The sequence below is a fragment of the Bufo bufo genome, chromosome 11 (genome assembly GCF_905171765.1).
Source record: "Bufo bufo chromosome 11, aBufBuf1.1, whole genome shotgun sequence".
Taxonomy (NCBI): Eukaryota; Metazoa; Chordata; class Amphibia; order Anura; family Bufonidae; genus Bufo; species Bufo bufo.
The window spans coordinates 25,672,598-25,691,268 of NC_053399.1; positions in this window are offsets into that span (position 1 = coordinate 25,672,598).

Below are 18,671 nucleotides of genomic sequence, written 5' to 3' on the forward strand. Positions count from 1 at the left end.
CTTTTTATATGTCACTACTTGTTGGTGTTTCATATATAGCTCTATTTCGTTTGGACTCATTTATACTGTACAGCTATATGCCTCTTGTGGCGCCAAAGGCGCAAACTGACTTGGTGTATGTCTTTTTTCTCCATTTACTAATCCAGTGATTACATTACTGTTGGTGTAAATATCAATTTATTTATTCATTTTTGCTGCTGATCGCACATTTGCACTTGCACTTTACCCTTTGGCCCACCAATCATGCACCACCAGCCCGTGTTTTTTTATTTATTTATTTATTTTTATTGTGTTTTTAACCTTGTGCTTTGTCAATCGGGTGTATTACTGTGATTATAATAAAATTGTGTATGGTTTCATTATATTTTGCGTTGGTATATTATTTCATGTGATTCAGCGAGTATCCATTTATTGGGCTGAGCTGAGGGTAGGCTGGGGGGTGTAGTTTTGCAGCAGCTGGAGAGCCACAGGTGGAGAACCCTGCTACACTGGTGAAATTAGAAGTGGATGTTTGCGTTTCTACAAGTATACAAATTAGGCTAAGAACGATGGTTCATACAAGGTCATCTGTGTCTAGACCTGTGATGTCATCGGCTGCTGTCTGTGTTAATACACAATGATTGTAAATAAAGAGCAGATGTGATGCGACCAGAAGCTTAGATTTCTCCTGTCTAGGTGTAAACCACAGGGGATAGTGTTCGAAGTGAAGGGCAGACACTATGAGTTAGTGTTCAGGTTGTATTATGGGGAAATGCAGAAAAAGAAAATTCAATATTCTTTTTATTTGTGGTGTTCTCTGATTACTATTACATATATAGTATGGGTTATTGCAGTTATGAGAATTATAGTTACCCTCACCCAGGGCGAAGATTTAGTTCTGCATCTCTGCAAACCAGACTGGTACCTTGACTTCTGCAAGGCTATGTCTTCCTTTATCTGCAGACGACAGGGGCAAAACTACCACTGTAGTGGCTGCCACAGGGCCTACAGTTGCAGGGTGCCTGGGCTATAATGGATAATCTGTAATCCAATAAGACCCAGGCCTCCTTCCCTGTCCTGTGCTCTCCCCAACAGGAGTAATGCTAGCGGTATCATGGCACCTGCTGGGCTGAATAAGAGCCCACGGGCTGAGGATTATTTCTCAGCCCGTGCGGGATGATGTCACTGCGTCACTCCTACTGGGGAGAGCAGGATATGCTCTATTCATTGGGGGAACGGGGCTAGGCGAGTATTAATGTTTTTTATTTTATTTATACCACAGTAATGTAAGGGGGGCACTAATGGGGCACCAATTAATTACTGTGTGGGGGCACCAAGAGGGCATGCTACTGTGAAGGGGACACAAAGATGCCATAACTACTTTGTTGGTGCACTAAGTGGGCATAGCTACTGTTTAGGGGCACTAAGAGAGCACAACTATTGTGAAAGAGGCACTAAGGGGGCATAACTACTCTGTGGGTGGGCAGTTGTATGGTAAGCAGTGGGGAGGGGGAGAGGAGGTTGCTTGTTCAAAAATTTGCTATGGGCCCTACCTTTTCTTGTTATGCCCCGAGCCCATGGTGCACCCATTTCTCCACATTTACAATTTTTAACTGCAGCAGTAAAGCATTGCATAATTGCGGTGAGACCCATTTACACAATGTTATTATACACCGTTGTGTTTGCACCTAGTACTACGATGTACAGTAGCTTCCTGCAGAGGCAATTTCATGTTTTGCTTTGGATATTGCAGTGTACTGCTTTGGAGCAGTATAGCATTGTGCCATAAATGATTAGAGGTGGGTGGCGGACATTAGTGGTACTATGGGACCTAATACAGCAAAAGAGGGGAAGATACTAGTGGGTCAAACCACCCCGCTCCCCTAGAAGGTATTGTAAGTGGACTTAAGTGGGCACAAGCCTCCAGCTGTGCTCTTTCATGATGGTGTAGTACAGGGATCAGCAACCTCCAGCACTTTAGCTGTTGCGAAACTACAATTCCCAGCATCCTCCATTCCCTTCTACAGGAGATCTAAGAACAGCCAAGCAAGTATGCATGTTGGGAGTTTTAGTTTTACCACAGCTAGAGTGCATGAACCAGCAGCAGCAGAAGGCCTCATTCCTTTGCTCTGTTGTGAATAGGGCTGGCATTTAAAGGGGGTTTTACAGAATTGGAAAAAATTAGGGTGAAAGAAGGAAATGCCATATAATTATAAAAGGGAACCATTGCTAGCCTGATAAATCTACTGCTGGTCCAGCACCACCACTCCAATGGGCTTTGTTGATTTTCCTGTACCAGTGACATGCCATAACGCTCATTTGACTACTGCAGCCAATCACTGGCCTCTGCATCTTGTGCTGTACATGTCAGCATTACTGCTGAGGTCAGAGATTGGTTGCAGTGGTCATATAGGTGTACAGGACAGCAGGGAAATCATCAAGGACCAGTATTAACCACTGTAACAGCAGCGCTGGAGCAGTGAGGGATCAATCAGGTGAGTAATGGCTCAGATGACCTCGGCAAATGGAGCTTGCACCCTTCCAGCCCAAAAATATCTGCTCTGGTTTCAGATATATTCCCTGGTTTATTGACTGGGTAGTAATATTGGGGCACCTTTATGGCCATGTTATTTGGGCACCAGAGATGAGCAAATTAATTCTGTAGAATAAAAAGTTGACTCAAGTTTTTCCAAAAGTTTGGTTTCTGTAAAATCAAATTTTTTGCTGATTCAGTTCGGGAGAATTTGTGGAGAGAATGGGGGGGGGGGGGAATGATAGAGAATGTGTGAGAGAGAGAATGGGGGGGGGGGGGGGGGAATGATAGAGAATGTGTGAGAGAGAGAAAACACCAGAATGTCACCCGCAAGTTTGCAAGGCATTTGAAGCACTTTTGATTTGGCATTGAATCACACCCCAATTTGGTTGAATCGGACCCGAATTTCTGGAAATTCACTCATCACTAATAGTCACTATGTGATATGGTTATTTGTGCACTATAGGGTACATAATAAAGGGGGTATTAACCCCTTCCTGACCAGCGCCGTACATGTACAGTGCTGATTGGTTCTTTAAAGATGGCACCTGCTCTGGAGAGCAGCAAGTGCCATGGCCGCAGGGGCCCTGCTGTTTCACACAACAGACACCCAAGGCTAATCCATAAAGTAAAAACCAGCACTGTTCTTTAAAAGCTGTGACGATCCTTTATTCTTGAGTACAACAAGAACATACAAATAATCACAGCACCCCGACTAATAGTTTGTATGTGCTTGTGCTTGCTGTACTCAAGAATAAAGGATCATCACAGCTTTTAAGAACGGTGCTGGTTTTTACTTTGTGGATTACAAAAGGTCGGGAATTGGACTACAACCGTGCACGTCTGGTACAAAAAAGGTACAGGTGAGCTGGAGCTTACTTTTGTATATACAGGTGAGCCAGCGGGGTGTGCACCTTCTTTTTTTTTTTTTTTTTTTTTTTTTACCTCTGCATTGGTGGGTGAGCCGCTTATAGTTCTTTTCTCTCTACTTTTGTATATAAATTACCCAAGGTTGATGTCTGCGATAGGCAACAACACCGTTCACAGACGTTTAAACCCTCAGATGCCGTGGTCAATGGTGACCACGGCATTTGAGCGCTGAAAACCCAGGAGTGCCCACACAGTTCCGTAGATGGAAATATAAAAAAAAAAAAAAGTTGTGTGGGTCAAAATATGGTGAACCAAAGAAATAAAACTAAACATTTTTTTTTTCCAAAGTTTTTTAATTATTTTTTTCAGTATTAAAACACAAGAAAAACTATATAAATGTGGTATCGCTGTAATCGTACTGACTTAGAGAATGAAGGCAACAGGTCAATTTTACTGCATAGGGAATGCGGAATAGCATTTCTTTTTCCAATTTCATCCAATTTGGATTTTTTTCCAGCTTCCCACTACATTGTATGCAGTATAATATAAAATACGAGAAAGTACATATTTTCTTGCAAAAACAAGCAATGTGAACTGAAAAAAAGTTATGGCTCCGGGAAGGCAGCGAGTGAAAAATGAAAACGGAAAATCTCCCGGGGCTGAAAGGTTAAAAGAAGGCCATACACAAAGCACCCTCCACCCTAAAGATCTATGCTACTGATGGCTACAGATTTGCTAGTCTAATATCTGCTATTTGTGAAGTGTTTCCTTTTGAGGAATTAAATGTGCTTTTTCCCCCCCCCTTTCTGTGTTTCCTGATGAATTCGCCCCGAGGACATAAGAGGTGTAAGACCCAATAAACATTTTTGAGTAATGTAACCATGCACGCCCTAATCTCTTCTTAAAACGAAATGTCATCCAACCCCTAAATCACGGGTCTATTTTCTTTAATCCATGTAGTTACCGTGCGCTGTAAATCTCATGCTTCCAGGTGAAATTGAAGGAAAATAATTATAATTGTGAAAAGAAATGTATATTGCTCCTTCTAATGCCCCCATAAATAGGGAAGTGCAGTGTTGGTATTTAATGCGTGTCTGACTACATAAACTCTGGCATATAAGGAGCGTATAAGTCTATAAGTCCTACAAACTAAACAGAAAATGAGAATAAATTTACTTCCTGAAAAGATCTCCTACCCATCCTTTTTGGTATTAAATAAAATTAATAATTAGCAACCGTACGGTATGTCTCAAAATAGGGGTAATTGCAGAGGCTTGGTTGTGATGGGCAACTGGGGAAGTAAATTCGGGTGTCCCTCCTCCTTCCATGTTTGCTAACCACCCAGCATCGTTTCTGAGGATATGTCTTGATGGCAGTGACTGGGATGGGGTGAGGGAAGTGGCGTTCTGAAAGCCTTGGAACATCCTCAGATTCAAAGGCTTGCCCAGGGGCGGGGGACTCAAACAGGAAACTCTCAACCACCTTCTCCTGGAACTTGAGGAAGTTGAGGGTTCCTTGGGCCTTTTTAAATAAAACAAAACTATTATAGGTAGCAATCTGAATGAGGTAGATTGCTACCTTTTTATACCAGGCCCTGTTTTTTCGCTTCACCCGGTAGGGTTAAAGCGCCTGGTCCGAGAGGTCTACACCTCCCATAAATTTATTATAATCTGTCACACAGACCGGTTTGTATTTGTCAGCAGTAGCCCCCCTCTCCCTAACTGCTACTGTGGTGTCTGCTTGCACGGTGGTCGGCATGTAGACGTCCTTCCACTTCACTGCAAGCAGCTGGTCACTTGCAAGGGCGAAGGATGTTCCTCTCTCCTAACGCTTGGACACCAGCGGTTGTGGGTATCCCTGTCCCACAAGCCCCTGTGTTTGCAGCATGGAGGGGTTTAAAAAGGGGTATGCTGGTATAAAAAATATCAGTGTACACATGGTACCCTTTGTGTAGGAATGGCGCCAATAGATCCCACACAATTTTTCCCAATGTCCCAATATTTTCGGGGCAGCCTGGGGGGTTAAGTTGGGAGTCTCTGCCCTCATATACAGACAGACCGCAGGTGTAGCCGGTTGTGCTCTCGCACACCTTATATAATTTTCCCCCATATCTGGCACGCTTGGAGGGAATAAACTGACGGAAGGGAAGGCTGCCTTTAAAACTAAAAAGGGATTCACCAACGGATAGATTTTTATCAGGGGTATAAGATATTAAGAATAAATCCTTAAGGAGTGAAATAAGGGGTCTCAATTTATTTAGGCGGTCGTAAGCTGGGTCAGTTCTGGGGGGACTTGGGAATTATCTGAAAAATGCATAAACCGCATTAGTGCTTCATAGCGGTTTCGGGACATAACTGCTGCAAACACAAGGGTTGAGTGGACAGTACTCGCAGCCCAATAGGATCGGACAGATGGCTTTTTTACAATGCCCATGTCCAGGGTAAGCCCCAAAATTTTTTTTTTATTTCAGGGACACTTGTGGGGGTCCACCGCCTTATATAAATAGACGTGGGCTTTTGTACAGCAAATTGTGTGGCGTACAGATTTGTCTGCTGCACAATTAATTCCATGACTTTATCGTCCACAAATACAGATGTAGCAGGGTTAACACACAAACTCTTAACTCAAAAATCATAAGGGGTAAACTTGGTGACATCCACATTCATTTGGGGAGTAGATAAAAATTGGGGTACTTGGGGGGGGGGGGGGGGAATGATGAAGCAGGAACTCATATACTAGAAGGGACGGGAACGCTGGCTGAAGAATGAGATGAGGTGACGACTTCCACCACAATAGGGCTATGGGGTCTGGGGATGGAAGCGGAACTAGAGTTCCCGCTATCGGAAAATATTTCCGCCTCTGAAGCGGTGTCGGATTCACAGCTTTCAGAGCAAAGAAATTCATATGCCTGCTCTGCACTATAATCTTTGAGCCTTTTTTTTTTTTACTAAAAAGGTTAAAAAAATTATAATTATATATATATATCCCACCCTAAAAATGTAAAAGTAAATGTTCGCTAGTGTCAGTAGCGGTGCTTCCACTGACCCACATTTATGGACGGACGCTAACAGATGCCCACTGACCAACTAACATACGGACAGATGGCCTCTGACTGCCAGTGACAGACGGACACACGGTCCCTAATGAAAGGAGGTAACAGACCGTTCCTAATAGACGCCTAATGACGGACGCCCACTGACCGACTGTAACAGGCGCTTAGTGACGGACGCCCACTACCCGCCAGTTTCGGACGGACAATTTATAAATAGATTTTTCGTTTTTTCCACAGTAAATCGCACAGCCAGGACACAAGTCTGATCTCTCTCTCTCTCCTCACAGAACTACTGCACTGAGGGGAGAGAGAAGCTCAGCCCATAATGGATGTGATCTCTATGATAGGTTTATCATGGAGACCACATGATCAGGGACCAATAGTAATGGTCCCTGATGGTTACTGTGCTGAAGGCAGATCTTCAGCAGAGTAAACAGTGCGCATGTCTGCGCCATTGTATTTAAAAAAAATCTATGTGGGAGGGGGGCTTCTGTCCTTTATTAAAACGTTTGGGGGCCATATTGCTGGGGGACCCAATCGGGGCATAATTCATTACTCTCTCTCCTCTCCTGAGAAGAGAGAACTACTGTAAGGACGGCCGGCATATAATCTGTGCATGCGCCTGGCCGCCGCCGCCATCTTTGTTAAGGTACTGGGGGAGGGGGGGGGGGATCGGGAACCAGCTTTTCCTTATGGGGAAGCTGGGGGACCTGATCCTCACACCGGAGACTTTCTTCCTCCTCTTACATGAGAGGAGGGAGAAAGTTTACTGCCGGCAGCTCTGCGGTACCTGTGGTAGCTGCAGGCAGGGAGCTCCTACGCTTTTTTATAGCGCTAGCTTGGGCTAAAGTGTTGCCGTAAAAAGGCGGCGCTCCAGCCCAAGGCCCCTTAGTGACCGCCGTAAAAACACCTATGGTCACTAAGGGGTTAAGTAAACTCTTTACCTTCAAAATCAAACAGTGATAATAAAAATAATATCTTAATATCAAAAAGTAACTGAATCTGCTCAAAGGGTCTAAGGCTACATGTCGTAGTTTTATTCCGGTTGCCTCCTGGCATGTCTGCCGTGCTGCCGCCGGAACTCCGGCCCGCCCCTATTATAGTCACTGGGGCCGGAGCGGACCTGCGGCAGCACAGATCTAGCAGGCTGTTCATCCGCCGGAACAGCCTTCCGGAGAAGGCTGCCGCTAATGTGAAAGTAGCCTTGCCGTTCCCTCATCATTTATCAAATCCGTTAGTGTAACTATATCTAGACCTTTTAAATAATCCCACACTGTTGAGGTGAAAAGTAAATATAAAGCTGGATGATTTTTTTTTATCTTCATATTTAAAGGCTGTGTACACCTTTTTTGGAGGCAATTTTTTATTATTGCATTTTACCCATTTTTGGCAAAAAAATCATATTTTCAATTGGCCTTTATTTAAAATATTAAACCATTCTGCCACAAAGGTTTAGCTTTTTTTCTAACTGTGTGATTGGTACTTTCACTTTGTGCCAGTCATCTAATAACCCTTCTCTCTAAACTCCTGAGAGGTCATAAACACTTAAGCCACATTCTTAACAGTAAGATAAGGATTGAGCTATAATGAGTGTTTATTTGTCCCCAATGCATTCAGTTCCATTTGGTTGCGTTTCCATACCGGAGAGCAAACCACAGCTTGCTTGCTGCTGTCTGGCATGGGTTGCGGAGCAAAACGGATCCTCGGACACGATAGAAAATGGATCTAGCACTCATAGACTTTCAATGGTTTTAATGCCGGATCCGTCATTGCTGTTTTAAAGATAATACAATGGAAGCAGACGGTTGTATTATCAGAAATGGAAGCGTTTTTGCTGATCCCTTCCGGATCGGGCAAAAATGCAAGTGTGAAAGTAGACTAAATAGTGAATTAGAACCTTATAACAGCTCCATATATTGGCCTGATACATCTTATTCGTTTCCCTAATCCCCAAGTACCTGATCTCTTCCTAGGCTTTATGTAAGTTAGGTCCGCGGTTCCAACTCAAAATTGAGCCTCTAACTAGCATTAATATTTCCGATTTAGTTTGGTTTATTAAATTCCTAAAGCTACTTTCACACTTGCGCTAGCACTGTCTGGCAGGGGAACAGCATGCCGGATCCGTACTAACGCTAGCCCACCGTGCCGCCGGAAGTCCGCTTCGGCCCCATTCACTAGCCCAGATGTAAAAGTAGCCTTACTATTTTATTAATTCTGCATAGGTTTGTGTAAGTGTGAAATTAAAAATCCCACAAAAAATCTTACATGATTTGAGAATTTGCCTTAGGGCTCATTCAGACGGCCGTATGTTTTGTTCCGCACCCGTTCCGCACCCATTCATTTCAATGGGGCCGCAAAAGATGCAGACAGCACACCGTGTGCTGTCCGCATCCGTTGTTCCGTTCCACTGCCCCGCAGAAAATATAGAGCAGGTCCTATTCTTGTCTGCAATTGCGGACAAGAATAGGCATTTTTTATAAGAGTAACGACCATGTGTGTTCCGCAAATTGTGGAACGCACACGGGCCGGTATCTGTGTTTTGCGGATCCGCAATTTGCGGACCGCAAAACGCATACGGCCGTCTGAATGAACCATTACAAAGGTATTTTCAAGGACATTCAATGCCCTTATGGCAGCGGAACAGTGTAACAATATTATTTTGTTCATGAATATAATTTTAGCTCCGATGCCAGCGATTCTCCTAAAATCCTTAAAGGGGTTGTCCGGGTTCACAGCTGAACCCGGACATATCTCCATTTTCACCCCGGCAGTCCCCCTGACATGAGCATCGGAGCAGTTCATGCTCCGATGCTCTCCTTTGCCCTGCGCTAAATCGCACAGGGCAAAGGCATTATTTGGAGATCCGGTGACGTAACGGGGCACTCCATGGGGCTGCCAGGAACCCCGGTGACGTCACCAGCACTGTTGGGCGGGATTTAGCACTGCCCTAGCCAGTAAAACGAATAGGGAAGCGCTAAAGCCCGCCCATCAGAGCCGGTGACGTCACCGAACACACACTGCAGTGTGTTATTGAAAACAAAATAGACCGATCTAGCGCAGGGCAAGGAAGCGCATTGGAGCATGAGATGCTCCGATGCTAGCTTCAGGGGGGCTGCCTGGGTGAAAATAAGGGTATGTCCGGGTTCAGCTCTGAACCCGGACAACCCCTTTAATTGGCATACAACTGCCCGGTCCAATGTATGTAGCTCAGTCATTGTGAGTATAATGCCTCCCAAAATGTAGCACTTGAAGGCACTGCAAAACTATTTGCAATAAATTCCTAATAAACCTTTGACAAAATGTCATCCCGAGAAGCAAATACAAGACGCTCGAGGCACTGTCGGATACCTTTGAACATGAAATGTTGCCTTAAGAACTTTGTTTTACTTTTTATGTTGGTGTTTAAATTATCATTGACCAAGAATTTACATGTAAGACAGGGCTTTTGCTTACTTTACCTGACACCTTATTGCATTGGGTTATGCAGCCATGGCTTAAGGTACTGATTAACTACGACAGGTTCAGAGCTGAAGTAGCTTTTAAAATGAGCGGTCTCCAGCATATTGCTTTCCAGCTGTTGCAAAACTACAACTCCCAACATGCCTCAACAGCCATAGTCTGGAAATATGTTGTTTTGCCACAGCTGGGCAGACGCAAGTTGGACTCCACAGCTCTAAACTGGTGTTGCAGTTTTACTCTTTTGAAGGAAATGCGGCTGAGCTACAACGCCACACAAAACCCATGGAAGATGAAGCACTATTTTTGGAAGAAATTAGCCATATTTTCCCTGATACCTCCACAACGGCACTGACAGGAGGGTGTCCCCGCTCCAGGACAGGAAACAACGCAGGAGCAACTATTCAAAAAGGCCTCCTCCCCCCTTACCACACCGGTCGTTGTTTCCTGTCCTCGGGTCATAGGAGCGCTCCTGCAGTGCCAGGAAGATCTATTTCGCCCAGCCTGGATCTATTCCCCACGTGTTGGGAGGGCTGGTGCAGGAGACGCCGCCGCCCTTTCCCGTCTCTGGAGTAAGCCCTGCTTGCAGGCATCCCCGGGCTTCACAAGTCCCATACGCATGTGGGAATCGCACGGGATTTCAGGTCACCAGGCAAGATTCTCCTTGGGCAAGAGAATCTTGCGAGATTTCGGGCGCGTCACTTCCGGGTTAGAGGTGAGGAGCTGAGATGCCAGCGTTTTGTGACCGCAGCCGACTATCCAGCTCACGCTCACCTTCGGTTCAAGCATGCTTGCCTCAGGAGAAGATACCGCCAGGAAGCCTTGTGATCCTGCCTCTGCCCATAGCCCAGTAAGCCTCCTCCCCCAAGGGAGATATATTTTATTATATGTGCACAGATGTTTTATGAACAATCGCCTTATATTGGGTACTTATGTTCACATCTGGTGAGGTGGTGGTCCTGGTTTTATTATGGTGTTTCATGGTCCTATTACCCCTATGTCTCACTTTTAGGGCACAGAGACCATGACTCACAAGCCAGCCAGCGAAGTGGGTCGCAAAAAATGCGCCATTTTAAAAAAATCCTTCGCTTCAAAGAGCAAGAAAGCTTTATGTCAAAAGTGCACAGAAAAGATAGTGTCTGAGGAATCGCCATCTCTCCTCGAGTCTATGAGAGCAATTATAAAGGAGGAAGTTAATTCCGCTGTTGATTTAAAAATGGCTTCTCAGTCACCACGGCCATCTACCTCACAGAGATCCCACACCTCTGATGTTCCCCTTGAATTTGGTGAGGGAGAATTAGTTTCTGACTCTGAATCAGCCTCTTTGGATGACGGCTCCGGCAGACCCCTATTTCTTCCAGAAGAGACTGACGGTCTATTAAAATCTATCCGTGCGACCATGCATATTAAGGATGTTAAAGAGGTCCACTCCATACAGGATCACATGTTTCAGGGGCTGGGAGAAAAACGTAGAAGGGTCTTCCTGATCCATAATAATATTAAAGCTTTAATATCGAGAGAATGGAAAGACCCTGAAAAAAGAACCACGGTCCCCAACTCCTTCAAAAGGAAATATCCCTTTGAAGAATCAAACAAATTTATGGGACAAAACACCTAAGGTGGACGCTCCAGTTGCCCGTATTTAAAAAAAAATCTTCCCTCCCGTTTAAGGACATGGGACTTGTGAGGGCTTTTTTTTCCAGCCTGGGAAAACATCTATACCTCCCCGTGGGTTTTAAATACTCTAAAGGAGGGTCTAAAACGCAAATTTTCCTCCCTTCCCCCAGATTGATTTACAATAAACAAGAGACTCTCCCCAAAGGGAAAGCAACTTTGCGTAGAGTCAGAAGTATCCTCCCTAATAGAAAAAAAAGTACTCCTTCCTGTTCCAAAGGATCAATACGGGAAGGGGTTCTATTCTCCGGTCTTCCTAGTGCCGAAGCCAAATGGGTCCTTCCTACTAATAATAAACTTAAAATCCCTAAACAGATCAATCGTTTACAAAAAGTTCAAAATGGAAACCATAAAATCAACAATAAACCTAATTCCTCAAGACTGTCTGATGGCTACAATAAATTTACAAGATGCTTACTATCATGTCCCAATACATCCACCCCATCAAAAATATCTAAGAATCGCAGTCTTTATAGGAGACGAATTGCGCCACTTCCAGTTCAAGGCGCTTCCGTTCGGGCTTGCCTCAGCTCCAAGAGTATTTTCCAAAGTCATGTCAGACGTTATAAAATACCTACATCTCCAAAAGATATTAATAATACCTTACGAGGACAATTTTTAGGTAGCAGCAAGCTCCAAAGAGATGCTCGAACTCCATCTCTCCCGGGTCCAAGCCTGTTTCATCACTCTAGGGTGGATCATAAACTTCAAGAAGTCGGATCTGTCCCCAGAAAGAAGAAAAGTCTTTCTCGGGGTTCTTCTGGACTCTCCTCTTCTGATGTTTTTTTTACCGGCAGACAAGAAGGCAAAATAATGCTGGAAGTCTCCAGATTCTGCTCCCAAAGGACGGCCACCCTCAGGAACATAATGACGATCCTGGGCCTTCTCACCTCCACGATTCCATCCGTCAGATGGGCTCAGAGCCATACTCGGGTAATCCAGTCTTTTCTCCTTTTCTCATGGAACGGAACGATCTCTGCCCTGGAGAAGAAGGTTTACCTCCCGAGTGCCGTAAAAACATCTTTACGGTGGTGGCAAGTACAGAAACACCTAGACACGGGGGTCTATTGGAGACAGAAGGACGTGATGCTAATTACCATAGACGCCAGTGGTTCAGGATGGGGAGGCCATGCGAACGGAAGGTACATACAGGGCAAATGGGGCCCAGACATGATAGATGCCTCATCAAATATAAAAGAGCTCATGGCCATCCTCAAGGTCGTTACTTCTCTTCACACGCCCTCTTGCTCAAAACACGTTAAAGTATTGTCCAACAATACTACAGCGGTCGCCTAACTCAACAGGCAAGGGGGGACAAAGAGTCGCTCTTTAGCAGCCGTAGCTCGCAACATTTTTTTTCTGGGCAGAAAGAAACCTATCGTCCCTTTCGGCAGTTTATGTGAAAGGAGATCAAAATTTCATGGCCGTTTTTTTTTTTTTTTTTTTGAGCCGGACAACAGTCAAAGAAGGAGAATGGTCCTTAGATCCCCAAATATTCAAAAAGATCTGCGAAAAATGGGGCTATCCGGAAATAGACTTATTCGCCACAAGGGAAAACAAACAAACCAAAAAGTTCTGCTCCCTCTCCGGGCAGGGTCAGCCGCTTTTGGTTAGATGCCCTAGCCCAACCTTGGCCGAGCATACTATTGTATGCCTTCCCCCTCTTCAGCCTAATACCAAGAACGCTGATGAAGATAGAGGAAGAACGAGCTTGTGTGATCCTCATCACACCTTTCTGGCCAAGGAGGGCTTGGTTCTCTCTACTGCTGAAACTGTCCGAGGGGATTTACTGGACATAACCACAGAACACGAACCTTCTTCATCAGGGTCCCATGTGGCATCCAAACTTAAAACAACTGAACCTGACGGCCTGGAAATTTAACGGTCAGCGCTAAAAGAGATGTCAGATGAGGTGGTTGCTACTCTCATGCTGAGCCACAAACCAATCGCCTCGAAAATATACCTTAGGACCTGGAAAGCCTTCCTGACCTTTTCAAAAAATTCTCTATATCCTGACATCCCTCAAATTCTGGAGTTCCTGCAAGCAGGTCTAAACAAAGGTCTTCGTCCTACCACTCTAAAAGTTCAGATATCTGCCCTCAGCGCCTTAAGACTGGCCAATTCCCCCTCTAATTAAACGCTTTATCAAGGGGGCTACCAGAAAGATTCCGACTGTTCGTTCCATGGTTCCACCTTGGGATCTGAGTCTAGTCCTCTCTGTGTTAATGAAGCCTCCATTTGAACCGGTGGATGAAATCTCTCTAAAACTATTAACTTACAAGACAGTATTCTTAGTGGCAATAACCACCGCCAGAAGAATTGGGGAGATACAGGCCTTCTCCTGTAAGACACCCTATTTGTCTATACTAGACGATCATATAATTCTAAGGCACTGTCCCTCATTTCTTCCTAAAGTGATCTCCCCCTTCCATTGTGGTCAAGAAGTCTCGCTGCCATCCTTTTGCCCACATCCTTCCTCTGGAAAAGAGAAGAAATTTCATAGCCTAGATGTAAGAAGATCTGTCTTAGCCTATCTCAAAGCCACTGAGGCTTTTAGACGATCGGACCAACTTTTTCTTCAACACCAGGGGGCCAATAAAGGAAAAGTCGCCAGCAAGTCTTCCATAGCCAGATGGATTCGGGATGTCATCTCCACTGCTTACATCAAGAAAGACCTTCTACCTCCTGTAGGAATAAGAGCCCACTCCACTAAGGCAGTTTCATCCTCCTGGGCAGAATCAGCCTCGGTCTCTTTAGACCAGATTTGTAAAGCGGCCATCTGGGCGAGTCCCATGACTTTCTATAATCACTATAAACTAGATGTCCAAAAGAACTTGGACTTATCCTTTGGGCGTAGAGTTCTTGCCGCTGTTGTCCCGCCCTAGTATATTACTCTGCTAATCCTCCTTTCAGTCCTGTTGTGGAGGTGCCGGGGAAAAGTGTAAAATACTCTTGCCTGTAATTGGATTTTCCAATAACCTCCACAACGGCACTGAGTTTTTTTCCCTCCCAATTGAAATGTATGTTTATTGATTACTGCAAGTATTATGTTTCTTATATTGTCAAATGATGTAATTTGATATTTAATGCAATTTTCTTTTGCATCTTCCTCGAGTACTCTTACTGACCGGTGAGGTAAGGGGGAGGAGGCCTTTTTGAATAGTTGCTCCTGCATTGTTTCCTGTCTTGGGGGCGGGGACACCCTCCTGTCAGTGCCATTGTGGAGGTTATTGGAAAATCCAATTACTGGTAAGAGTAATTTACTTTTTTTTTCCAGTCCTGTCCAATCCTTTTAAGAGGAGAGGTTTCTGTGAAAACACTAAGGTGGAATTTATCACGTAAGTTTTCTGACGTAAAATAGGTGCAATCTCTGCAGCAAAAAAAAACCAAAAAACTGTGGGAACCACCGTTAGCAATGCTGGAGGAGCAATGGACTTTTAAAGGGGTCCACCCCTGAAGACCTATTCTGCAGACTCCCTAGTGTGGCTGGCCTTGTGATTGAAATCATACTTGCATGATCCCCGCTTCCGAATTCTGGCTCAATTGCTCACCATCAGGAGCCACAGGTCTCGGCTCTCCCTGCATCAACATTTGGTTTTAATAGGTCATGTAGCCACTACAGCCAACGACTGGCTGAAGCAGTGATGTGTCACCCAAGCATAATGTCGCTGGGTCCCGTGATGCATTGGGTAACACGTCACTGCTGCGGCAACGGTGTGACCTGCATCAAACCAGATGTTGACACGGGGAGTTGTGCGGGAGGTTGTTCGAGAGGTATCGGGTAAATATGATTTCAACTGTAGGTCTAGCCAGGGGTCTCCAGGGGTGAACTATCCCTTTTAAAGGGGTAAAATTTTGGTTAGATTAAGTAGATTAGATTGGTCGGGTCCCACAGCTGGGCATGCATTCATTTCTATGGGAATTCTTAACTGCTATACTCAACTATCTCCGGATCTCCCATTGAAATTAATGGAGTGACAAATGTCTGACCGGCCGCTCCGTTCATTTCAGGGGGGATGTAGGTGGTACAGGGGCCTCTGTTCCCGTGATCAGTCAGAGCCCCAGTGGTTAGACCCCCACCATTCTAATAGTTATCCCCTATCTTGTAGATAATTTAATCTAACTGGAATACCCCTTCAAGGGTGAAGGTTTTTTTTTAACTCTATTTTATCACCGTTCCTGCTCTTTGCCCATGTTTTTTTAAATCCTGGAAAACCCCTTTAATACACAAGACATTTAGTCCCAACAAAAAGGTTGGGGAGAGATGGAGGAGCTAGCACTGGATTGTGGTATTTGTTTTAATGCTGGAATATGGGAAGGGCTGGGGCGTGGCAGCGGACTTTGTGTGTCCCCATGGGATTTTTCTTTAAATTGGACTTGTCGGCAAGATCAACCCTATTAAACCAGGTATACTGCCTGTTAGGGCTGATCCTGCCGAATAAAAAGATACATGGATGGCGAATATCCATCATGCTTTTCTAGAGAAAACAGACTTTAATTCCATGCACAAATCATGGGGTCAGTGCACCGAGGGGGCGGGCCCTAGCTCCTCTGCTTTCCTCTTTTAGCCACACCCCTTCTCTGCCTGTCTGTGCAATAAAGCTTTAATTTTCATAAGGAATTAAACTCTGTTTTCTCTGGATTGGAGAAACAGATTTTCACCACCAAGGTATCATTTTAACCAGAAGATCCCTTTATCCCTGCCTGGTTTAATAGAGTTGATCCTGCTGACAGGTACTCTTTAAAATAAATATTTCTCAAAAGAACGTTTAATGAATTTTGAGTAGTAAAAGTTTCCTATTTTTCCTTCTGCAGCAGGATAATGACTGCCTTCAGTGCCTTGTTATGACATCTGAAACTGATCACATAGCAGATTAGCTGCAAGATAATTCCCCCCCCCCCCCTCCCTTTTCCAAAAAAAAAGCATCAACACACTTGACAGCTTGACGGATTGAGCCACAAGCAAAAAGTCAATAAGATCTATGTTCATGATCCTAAATAGGATGGGCAGGTGATATAATCTCCCTCAGGATCAGAGAATGGTACACTTCATTGACCGCCAGGAGACAAGGGCTCGATACAACAAGTTCTGACTGGAAGGTGTCTGCTTGCCCCTGGACGTGATGTCACTGCTTGCTCGCCACACTCAGCAAATATTTACGATGTGACGGAGCACGTGAAATATTAACCAGGCGATAACCCTCAGCAGTGAGTAAGCCGATATTCATCACCTTTCAGTGATGCAGATACGCAACAGATGTGTTCTGATATGGTCATCATCCTCATCATCCTACTGCTTTGTTACACATGACGTGTAACTAGGTACATGGAAGAGCGGGCTTGTTCCACCATGAGTAAAATGGTAGACTGAACTACTATTGACTCCAAAGCTTCATGACTCAGGGCTGACTACACGGTCTATGGAAAATTCCCAGTAGTATGTTTCAAACTCTTGTTGACTTTCTACCACATTTGTAGCAGTGTCACCAACTACCTCATGCTATACTGGTGTCTTATGTGTTGGAGGAGCCTTGTTGGTCTAGGAGTCTTGGAGGTCTAGTGGGTAACCGCTGATTAGCACAATGGCTCCTATTTCGATGTAACCCCTGCAGAGAAAACAATGGGTCTAGTGGATGCTGCTGCCAGTTACAAGCAGGGACTCACAGCAGCAGGCATTAGAGCTGATTCTTCTGAGGTGAAGTTGATTACAGATCCCATGAGCACTTGCTTCTCTGTACAATCAATAGCAGGGGGACCAGGGAGAAAGCTCAGCGGCTGCATTAACCCTACAGCACAGTCCTGACAGCTCCTGTATGAGAAGAGAAAGCTCAGCTGCTGCATTAACCCTACAGGACAGTCCTGACAGCTCCTGTATGAGAAGAGAAAGCTCAGCTGCTGCATTAACCCTACAGCACAGTCCTGACTGCATTGACCCTACAGCACAGTCCTGTGATTCCTGTATGATAAGAGAAAGCTCAGCTGCTGCATTAACCCTACAGCCCAGCCTGCATCCCAGGAGGATCTTACCCCCGTGCACAAACGCTCCAACGTTCGGACTGGGTTATTTGCCAGACAGTAGGGTATAGTAAGCTGAGTGCTAGTAGTAGATAGCTGGGAAGTGCATAATGTCTATATCTTCCAAAGGAGAGTGTGTGTGACCACCATCACTGATTATTGTTACAGGTGGCCCACCCCCTTCACCAGAGGGTTTCCTTAGACAGAATTGAAATCAGTGCTTTGTTCCTTTTATTGTATTACATTTTTAAATTAGAGGGGCAAAGGTTTAAAAGTAATATAAGGAAGTATTACTTTACTGAGAGAGTAGTGGATGCATGGAATAGCCTTCCTGCAGAAGTGGTAGCTGCAAATACAGTGAAGGAGTTTAAGCATGCATGGGATAGGCATAAGGCTATCCTTCATATAAGATAGGGCCAGGGACTATTCATAGGATTCAGATATATTGGGCAGACTAGATGGGCCAAATGGTTCTTATCTGCCGACACATTCTATGTTTCTATGTTCTTCGCTATTGTTCACCCTTTCCCAAATAAATCTGTTGATCAGTTAACTCCTTCCTGGGGTGAGTGTGTATTGAGCTGGGCAGGGGTTTCCCAAGTCAGCCCCTGGCAGAAGACCCTCCTGCTATCCTATAGATCTCCAAGCAAGATTTGGCTGGATGCACTGTGTCATAGGGAGGTAAGAACCAGCATACACCCTGCCTACCGAGGTCTGCCCAAAGGGGTGTTACATAGACATTTGAGCAAACCATTTTGTCTAATGTGGCACTTGGAAGTTTTCCTTTTCTCTAATTAGTTTTATGTTATCTGTACTTGATTATGGGCTCAGCCATCTTGTCTGAGCTGCTGTTAACAGCATTTGTTCTTTACCACAGCCACATGGTCTGTATTCACAATGAGAAGGAGATGTTCATCGTCTTCTTATAGTACAGTGATCTTCGTTCACTGAGGGAGAGTAGATAAACTGTGACATAACCTATTGGGGGTAGAGGATCATGTGTTATCTATCTAATTCAGTGTTCAACCTTAAATAAAAAATTAAAAATATTTGGTAGTGGGGTTTAAAAAAAAAAAAAAAAAGCCACACCAC